The sequence below is a fragment of the Rutidosis leptorrhynchoides genome, chromosome 2, assembly GCF_046630445.1.
Source record: "Rutidosis leptorrhynchoides isolate AG116_Rl617_1_P2 chromosome 2, CSIRO_AGI_Rlap_v1, whole genome shotgun sequence".
Classification (NCBI taxonomy): Eukaryota; Viridiplantae; Streptophyta; class Magnoliopsida; order Asterales; family Asteraceae; genus Rutidosis; species Rutidosis leptorrhynchoides.
Genome location: NC_092334.1, coordinates 318235503 through 318245849, shown reverse-complemented (window position 1 = coordinate 318245849; position 10347 = coordinate 318235503). Strand labels below are relative to the sequence as shown.

The 10347-nt window shown below is 30.7% G+C and overlaps 1 non-coding gene across 1 annotated transcript; it reads left to right on the top strand.

Moving 5' to 3' along the window:
* The first annotated feature begins 4298 nt into the window (after positions 1-4298).
* LOC139895084 (small nucleolar RNA R71) lies at positions 4299-4405 on the top strand. Its single transcript, XR_011775552.1, has one exon. It is a non-coding gene; the product is annotated as a small nucleolar RNA R71 (small nucleolar RNA).
* Positions 4406-10347: the final 5942 nt, after the last annotated feature.

Sequence of the window (10347 nt, the reverse complement as noted above, 5' to 3'; positions counted from 1 at the left end):
TGATATAAAAGACTTTTATTATTAAGAACGTATTATGACATAATAACTTCTACTATTATAACCTTTGTAATAAAATGATTTTAAATATAAAATAAATTGATTATTAAAAAGTCTTTGAACGTTTGTATATAAAGGACTTATATCAATTTTAAACTTTAAAATACAAATGTTACAAAATAATATTTTATATTATTTAAACAATTTCAAAATATATAAGTTTTGAATATCATTAGGTTTGAAAAATTATATATTATATATTGTTAAATAAATATTCCAAATTTATGTTTCGGATGAAAATATAAATATATATATATATATATATATATATATATATATATATATATATATATATATATATATATATATATATATATATATATATATATATATATATATATATATATATATATATATATATATATATATATATATATATATTTTAACTTGTTCATAAAACATTTCGATAATATGTATATACAACGAGACGATGATTTATAGAAGCAAATGACTAAAACACTCAAATGCATAAGTTACACTTCGTGTAATATAGTTACTAATGATTTAAGTCTATATTTTGATAAGGGTACGAGTCACTAAAGATAAGGTGTTAGTTTTCTAAGCATACGAAAATGAGTTCGAGAAAACTGGAAACGGGACATGAGTCGAGTGACAACGTCCATATCATTAGAACAAAAATTACATTTTTACCATGCTCGTAAATATAATATAATATATAATTAATTATATAAATTAAATAAATATTTAAAAATGTCGGCAGCATTTTGATCGTGGTTATGGGCTGGAAAGTAGCACCATGCGATCGCATGGTAAATGCATGGTGAGGCCATGCGATCGCATGGCCAGAGGGGTCAGGTGACATTCTATAAAGCTCGACTTCTGGTTCCAGTTTAACTATCTATCTATCTCTCGAGTTCTTTATACACACACATACATATATTAAATATAATTATTAGTCTTAATATTATTATTATTATTAGTATTAGTGTTAGTATTAATATTATTGTATTATACATAAAATACTATGACAGAGTACTGCTTGAGTGATTTAAAATGGATTTTCAAAACTAATTTTTGAGAGGGATAGAGCTAAGGAAATTATGGGTTATTGCTTTAGAGGTTATGGGTAATGTTCGAGGGCATGCTTGTGAGGTAAAACTAGTGTTTATCATCTCCGTTGTGTCTACGTACTTTCCTACAATATTGAATCTCAATATTGATACGTGAGCACTCATAACTTAACTTTTATATATTATTAGTATATCCCTGACTAGTGCTCGAGCATATAGGATTATGCATTCTTGTACGTTTGATATTGTCATTAGATAGATTATGTTGAATCTTGAATTAGATACATATGCTACTGAGATATGGTATATGATATGCATGTCGTTGGAAAAATAGCGAAAAATTAAGAACTTTTCATTTAGATATTGAATGATTTCGATGAAAAGATTAGAAGTTATAGTCAATTAGATTATCTATGATTTTATGTATTATTGTTAAAATGATTATTATTATTACTATCGTCGTTATTATTGTCGTGATTATAATTATTATTATTATTATTATTATCATTATTATTATTTTTATCATTAAGGAGTTATTAGTAATATCATTATAATATTTATTATTATTAGAATTAATATTAGTAACATTTAATTCTTATGACTAATATTGTTATAATATGAATGTGATTTATAAGAAGACTAAAAGCTATTAAACGAATCGATTAGGAAATAACGAGTTTATGCATCATGATGAAATAAAAATATTGTAAGTTATTGATTTAGATAAAAATATCATTTTTATTATTTTTATCACTATTATTATTATTAAAAGTAGTATTAATATTGAAATTTTTATTTTTACTAAAATTATCATTTTGAATAGAAATATCATTGTTATTATAGAATATCATTATTATTATCATTTTGGTATTATTTTTAAAAATATCATTTTAAATAGAATTCTTATTGTTATATAAAAATATTATTATTATTTAAAAGTATCATTATTATCAAAAAAATTACGATTAGAATTATCATTTTATCATAATACCATCTTTAGTAAATATATATATTATTAGTAGTAGAATAATAATAATTATTATTACATAATACTACAACTTTTACGTACTATTATTATTATCGATGTTATTTTATCAAATAAATATATGATACAAAGATATTTTACTACGTGTAATATAATTACATTAATAATATTTATCATATTATTTTATGATATTAAATGAACTCTATATATTTTATTACTTAAGATATATAAAAGTATATTTTTATGATATAAATTTTTTTAAAAATTTTATTTATTAATAAATGAATTATATTATTTACTCTAATAAAATCTGTTAAAAATAGTTAAATATATAAAACGACTGTATTTAAACTATATAATAATCATGTATAGATTTTGGAAGTCATTTTGGTCAAGATGACTTTTGTTGACTTTTGCATATTAGTCTCGAGCATTAGGATGGTTGTACACTATGAATTGACCTAAATTGTTAGACAAATATTGACCAACAATATATATATATATATATATATATATATATATATATATATATATATATATATATATATATATATATATAAAATATAGGTTCCTGAATTCGAGGCCAACCTTGCACTTGTTCAATGACGACATATGTATTTTTACTACGAAATACAGTATAGTGAGTTTCATTTGCTCCCTTTTTAAATGCTTTTGCAATATATATTTTTGAGACTGAGAATACATGCGCTGTTTTTATAAATATTTGACGAAATAGACACAAGTAATTGAAACTACATTCTATGGTTGGATTATCGAAATTGAATATCACCCCTTTTAGCTTGGTAACCTAAGAATTAGGCAGACGAGAGGTTCTGTTCCTAATTGACGTGAATCATAAAGATAGATCTATTGGGCCTAACAACCCCCATTCAGGTTATGCATGGCTTTAGTACTTAGAGATTATTATTATACAGACGAGAGGTTCTGTTTGGGGATATTCTATGCATTAAAGTTAATGTCGGTTACCAGGTGTTCAATTCATATAAATGATTTTATCTTTATGCAGACGAGAGGTTCTGTTTATAAATATGAAAATCTTCTAGTCTATTAAAATTATGGAAATGATTGATTATGATAAACTAATGAACTCACCAACCTTTTGGTTGACACTTTAAAGCATGTTTTTTCTCAGGATTGAAAGAAACCTTCCGCTGTGCATTTGCTCAATTTAAAGATATTACTTGGAGTCATTCATGGCATATTTCAAAAGACGTTGCATTCGAGTCGTTGAGTTCAGTCATGATTATGATTAAGTAAATGAAAGATTAGATCATTTATAGTTGGATATTTGGAAATGGTATGCATGCTTGTCAACTTTCAATGTAATGAAATTTGTCTTTTAAAACGAATGCAATGTTTGTAAAATGTATCATATAGAGGAAATACCTCGCAATGTAATCATATGTTATTGTATTCATTCTTATGGATTAGGACGGGTCTTCACATTAGTATCTGTTTTACTCGGGAACTCCCCCAGTTTCCTCTCATTACTCTTGTTAGCAAGCTGACCAATTTGTTTCTCTAAATTCTGAATAGCTGCTTGTTGATTTCGAAACATTTGATCATTCTTCTCATTGTTTTGAGTAACAATAGTAACAAGCTGAGTTTGAGACACCACAAGCTTTTCTATCATTGCTTCAAGATTGGACTTTTTCTCTTCCGCTTGAGGTTTTTGAAAGTACCCGGGAGCTTGCTATTGAAATCCTCCACTAGATCCCGGCTGGAACCTCGAACCCTGATTACCTTGGGGATTATAAGGATTGTTGAAATTCCTGTTAAACTGAGCTCGCCCTTAAAATTGATTGTTGTTCTACTGACTAATAAATTTGATCTCTTCTTTCTGGTTCATAGTTAACCCTGCATCGCAATCTTTACTCAAATGGAAACCACCACAGAATTCACAACCAACCCTTATCCCGTGGATGTCTTTGTCAACCTTCTCTAAGTGCCTTCCAGACTTGTCTAACTTAGCATTAATGGAAGCAAAATCATCGTAAGCTCTGGCGACTACAACTGAAGAAGAAGAAGGACCCAAATCATTATCCTTATGCCACTCATGAGAATACTCAGCTTGCTTCTTAATTATCCCGTATGCCTCTTCTTCTGTCTTTTCCATGAGACTACCTCCTGCTGGTTGATCAATGGTAATACGAGTATTGATATTACATCCCTTATAAAAGGTTTATACCTTAGCAAAAGTATCTAAACCATGTTGAGGATAAGATCGCAACAATCGGCTAAAGTGATTCCAAGCATCATAAAGAGTCTCGTTAGGCTTTTGACGAAACTGAGAAATTTCTTGCTGAAGTCTAGTAGCTTCAGATGCAGGAAAATATTTGCTCAAGAACTTTTCCCTCAGAGTATTCCAATCCTCGATCGTACCTTCAGGTAAACTGTCTAACCAAACTCTAGCCTCCCCCTTTAAGGACCATGGGAAAAGCTTCAAATAAATGACGTGATCTTGGACATTAATGAACTTGAACAACCTACAAATCTGCAGAAAAATACGAATATGCTCGTTAGCATCCTCTTGTGGTTCCCCTCCAAACTGGCATTTCGTCGCAATCATACTGAGAATTAGTCCTTTGATCTCAAAATCATTCCTAACTTCTGGAACTCTAATAGCGTGACCCTGGCCTACTCGGGAGGCCTTCATCTTTTCCGCCATACTCTGACCTTGTTGAGCCATTTGATTAATAACTGGAACCTCAGGTATAACAGGAATCTCAGTTGGTGGTTAAACAACCGGTGAATTCTGACATTCAAAAACAACCGAATCGGTAAAACTCTCCAAATTAATCACAGGGTCGCTAGTTGATGGTGCAGTAGGAATATCAGTTTCTGAAATCAGCGTGTCAGAATCAGATGACTCGCCCGTATCACGACTCCAAAATACTCTTTCTGGTTCTGATTAAGGTGAAAATAACTCTGCGTTTGATGAACGAGTATCTGGCATAAACTACCTGTAGACTACAATATCACAACTAACAACTGATTAAACGCACCGATTCAATTGAGAATAAATGAAAAATAATAATAAACTATAATTAAAACTAAACTAAGAACAATTAGATAACAATCTTAATTTTCGACACAACTGTCCCCGGCAGCGGTGTCAAAAACTTGATGTGTAAAATCGCGTATATAAATTATGTTGGAAAACGCCGGTTAAAAGATTACTACACACAAACGGGCAGTGTACCCGATTGTGCAATAGTATAAAGTTGGTAAATCCAAAATCGTTCCAAGGACAGTTTAAAGTGAGAATTAAGATTGCAAGTAATGGAAATAAACTAAGTTAATCTATTAAAATTGAAAGTACGAGATAATAGGTTTTATGGCTATTTAACGATTGGCCAAATCAAGATTTGATCGAAAGTAAAAACAATATTTTTGGATTTTAGATTTATAAAAATTAAAACAAGAAAGCAATTAAGATAGTTTTGATATCAAATGGAATGAAAATGCTCGTCTAGACCTTTTACCCTCGAAATTGGATGTTTTTACTCAGTCGACCCGCCAAGAGTTCTCTTTAGCAAGTACTCAAACTAGAATTACTAGATGTAGGGTTCCCTAGCACCTAAGACCTTTTCGTTTATGACTAATTAATTAACTAGATCAAAGATTTGAATAACAATTGCCTTTGCGTTCGCTCTCCAGAATTCACCCCTATATCGTTTAACCGTTTAAAACTTAATTTACCCCCTTGGTCCGGTTTAGCAAACAATCAATTAAGACAAATCAATTGTAAACTAGTGTATTAAATCAACAAGAGTTCTCTTTATCAAACAAATACACTAATCAATCAAGTTCATAAAGTTAAACATCAATAAGAATCGATCTTCTATTCAAACTATTGAAATAAACATGCATGAGTTCTATAAATCATAACATCCAAAACCTCAGTTATTAATCTAGATAAGCATTATAAGTTTAGCCAACAATCATGGCTGAAAAAAAATCATAAATAAACAAATAGGAGAATTCATTATGTTGATAAAGATTTAAACCTAGTGAAAAGAGTAATCTTTAATGATGAACGAATTGACAAGTGTTTTCGGAATGATTAGATTGATTGGATGATGTTGGGATTCCCCAAAAATCACCTAAAATCTCCTTAGAGCTGCATCAATTCGTCCAGGAAAAAGTGTGTGTGAGTTAGGTTTTAAATTCCCTATTTATGGCCCAAAAACTGACACCAGTATTGATACGCTCCGTGGCCCCTTCAGCCGCGCCGAAAATTCCCACATGCTCAGATTCCAACCTTCATCAAACAGCTCGACCCTCAAAACACGTTATAACCCGTGCCGCGGGCTATATAGCCGCGCCGCGACTTAACTCTTTGGTCGATTCCTTCTTTAACTTTTAAAATGTACGCCCAAAATCATCTTAACTCATCATATTAAGGCACCGATCATAGAATAACATAAAGTATACCTTAAAATGATCTAAAAATCGTACAAATGATCTTCTCGGCTCTCGAATCCCACATCCATCAAATGTCTTTCAAAATAGCTTCAATTCGTATCCAATGGATCAAAATGCGACCGATATTGCGCAAATAAATATATGTAAATTTCGGGTCTTGTTGCTCGTTAGGGTGTTAGAAGTGAATTTAAAAGGTTATATAAGTTTAAAAGTTTGAAAGACAAATTAAGCAATGCACACTTTTGCACATTAACTTTTTGGCACCGCTGCTGGGGAGCGCGGTAAATACGAAAATTGGATATATTTTTGGTTAGTGATATTTCTTGAAAACAAGTGATGCCGGTTTTCCTTTAGGGGATGGTTGTTGGGGTTCCGATTTAAAGGCTCCTGCTTAAACCTAGATGATAACGGTCACTTAAGTAATTAAAGATTCAATAGTCCGATTTATGTTTGATTATTTGTTGTTATGCGATAAAAGTTGGTATATAATATTTATGTTATTAATATCTACTATTATTTTAAATTTTATTCAAATATTAGTATATGTCCAAAATATTCTCATAAATCTAAAACTATTAAGAAATAAAGGAATTACACTAAAATTAAATTGTCTCCATAAATTAAAGTCACAAGTAACGTCTTCTAAAATTTTTCTTTTTATGATTCAAGAATGAATGAATTCCTGATCCAAGAACTCCGTCTTAGAGGAAATGTTACCCAGTCCTGATATATTATTTAAACATTCTAAAGAACAAAACATTATTAGGAAACTAAACTTCGATGAAGTAAATACTTCTCAAACTAAAGATAGTCCACAATGTAGTCTACCTTCTCGTCCTGATTCCAATTATTTGGGATCTCTTTTTGATTCAGACACTGCAATGACTACCGAAAGTTCTATGGAAGCGTTAATGAAAGCGGGTCGTCAAGGGTTAGGTCATGTTATCACTCAACCGTCGGTAACATAAAATTTTGATATTAAGGCTCCAATTTTTCATTTGCTTAAGGATAACCAATTTAGGGGAACTAAAAAGGAGGATGCTAATGCATATATTCAAAACTTGAAGGATATATGCAATCTGTTTAACAACTCTAATGTTAAAGATAATATCATTTATCTTCCTTTGTTTCCATGGTTGTTAAAAGATAAAGCTAAGGAGTGGTTAAATTCATTGTCCGAAGGAGATATCACTAGTTAGGATACTATGGTTGAATTTGTTTTAACTCGTTTCTTTCCTGCCTCTAGGACTGTTAGCCTTCAAACTGAAATTGCTAACTTTTGTCAAAGGTCCAATAAAACACTTTATTCTGAATGGGTTAGATTTGGTCAACTGCTTAGAGGATGTCCACAACATGAGTTAAATACATTTCAAAAAGTAACTACGTTTTATAAAGGTTGTGACATAGCTACTAGGAGAGAGGTTGATACGTCTATTGGGGGTAATATCATGAGTAAAATTGTCGAAGAAGATGAATCTTTGATTAACAAGTTAGCTGCCCATTTTCATGAATGGCATCAAGACCTAAATATTTCCCGATCTGTCAAATCTGTGAGTTATGATTCAGAGGATGTGTTTAAAGCTATGAATGCTCAGTTGGTTAATTTGGGTAGACAAATAGAAAAACTTACTAAGGAGATGCATGTAATTAAGGTAGGATGTGAAAAATGCCATGGTCCTCCCGCAACTAAAGATTGTATTTCTAGCCTTACTATGGAGCAAGTGGAGAATGTCTCTTACGTAAACCAATACCAAGGAGGAAACCCCAATTTTCGTAACAATTATCAAGCACCCTTTTCTAATAATAATAATTATTCACCTGGTTTTTATCCTGTTAGAGCACCCTTTTTCCAAATCAATCTAACAATGCACCCGAAAAGTGATCTAATCTCGAAGAAAGCATTCTTACCTTCATCAAGAATCAAAATGAAGCTAATGATAACAGAAAAGCGCAACTTTCCCAAGTTCAAAACAATCATCAAGCTTCTATTCAAAACGTGGAACGAAATGTTTCTGAGTTGTTTCATCTTGTCGAAGGTAAGAGTTCTGTTGATTCCAAGAAACTAAAGGAAGTTCATTTTGAGAAGGTTAATGTTGTGAGATAGGTGAATGGGGTTGATGTTTATGAACCTGGTTTGAAGTACTTATGGGAGTTTGACATGGTAGAAGAGGAGCTTGCTCAAGAAATTAAGAAGTTAACTGTGGAAGAGGAGGATAAGTCAAAAGATGCTAAGGTTATAGGGTTTGATAGAGATGAGGTTATTTTTATGCATGAGTTGTTTGATGATGAACAAGCTAGTGAGAAGGTTTCTGAAAATAATGATGTTTCAAGTGAAAAAACTGAGTATTTTATCGATGAAGAAGAAGAGGAGTTACTACCTCAAATCATGGAGAAGTTGAAGGAAAAAGAGAAAGAAAGTAACTACTTTCGACACCTTTATTCTTTTGAGATTGATGAAAGTCCAAACAAAAATCTTGATTTTCCTGTTGTTTGTTCCGATCTGGGAGAATTTCACGTTCCTTGTTTAATTCGTGGTCCAATCCCTATTGTAGGATTAGCCGATGTTGGCTCTAGTATTAATGTTATGCCATTTTCTGTCTACAATCGTCTAGGATTATCATCTTTAGAATCTATCCAAGGAATTGTTTTTTTTGTCGATAATCGTTTGTAAAAACCTTTAGGGATCGTTAAGGATGTTGAGATTCAAGTTAGATATGCTTTTTACAAAGTTCATTTTGTGGTCATGGACATGGAAGAAGATCTTGTCACTCCTTTACTTATGGGATCTCCATTCCTCGCTACCGTTCGTGCCACCATTAATTACAAAAATAATACTCTAATGATTCGTTATGGTCCGCTTGTAGAATTTATTCTGCTAGTGCCTAGAGAAAGAGTCCCAAGATCAAATGTGAAGACGGTTAGAGTAGAGAAAAAAAGGATGATGATGATGATGTTACTGTCGAAAAAGTAGTAATGGTATTCTTGGAGGAGCAATATAAGATGAATAAGTGAGGAGGGAAATCCATGATCTAAATGTTATATTTGAAATGTCTTTTCGTAGGGGTCTTATATTGAGTTTCTTAGAGCAAATAAAAATATTAAACGAGATGGAAAGAAATAAGTGTGGGGAAGATAAGCCTAAGGAGTAATCCCGATGGAAAAACGAGTCGCGCAACCGACTCTATAATCAAAACTATCTATCTGTGTCTGTCTTATTAGGATTTTGTTTTGTTTTTTATATGTTTCATTTGAGTTCAATTTTAATTATGAATGTAAGAGAAATATAGCTCATAAGTGTTAAAGTGATTAATAAAAGTTATGTGTTGTTTTATATAATGTGCTGTTTAATTTTTGTTAAGTTGTCTCTTTTGAATTCAAAGATTTCAATTCTGTGATTATTCTACGATCCTACAATCAAATAAACATCACTCTTTTCGTTATTTATAATTATGTCTTTCATTTATTATACTTTAAAATATAAATCATATACAAATGAGGACATTGCACAAACTAAGTGTGGAGAGGGAAGTGATTACTCATTTAAAAATAATAAATTATGGAAAAATGGTGTAAAATTTTTGAAAATTTTTAAATTTTTCAAGAGATAAAATTCTCATTAGAAGTTTAAACATGTAAATGGTAAACTTGTGAAGATTAAATTAATCACCTTAGACATTGTTTTAGGGTTCCTTGTTAAAACTATTTCATAAAAGATATACAAAAGACTTGTAATTTTAAAAGTTGAATTTATAGTCAATGTAAGATCATTCTAAAATGATGTTAAATAGAATAAGAAAATTGTTAATTTTACTTTATTTTATTTAG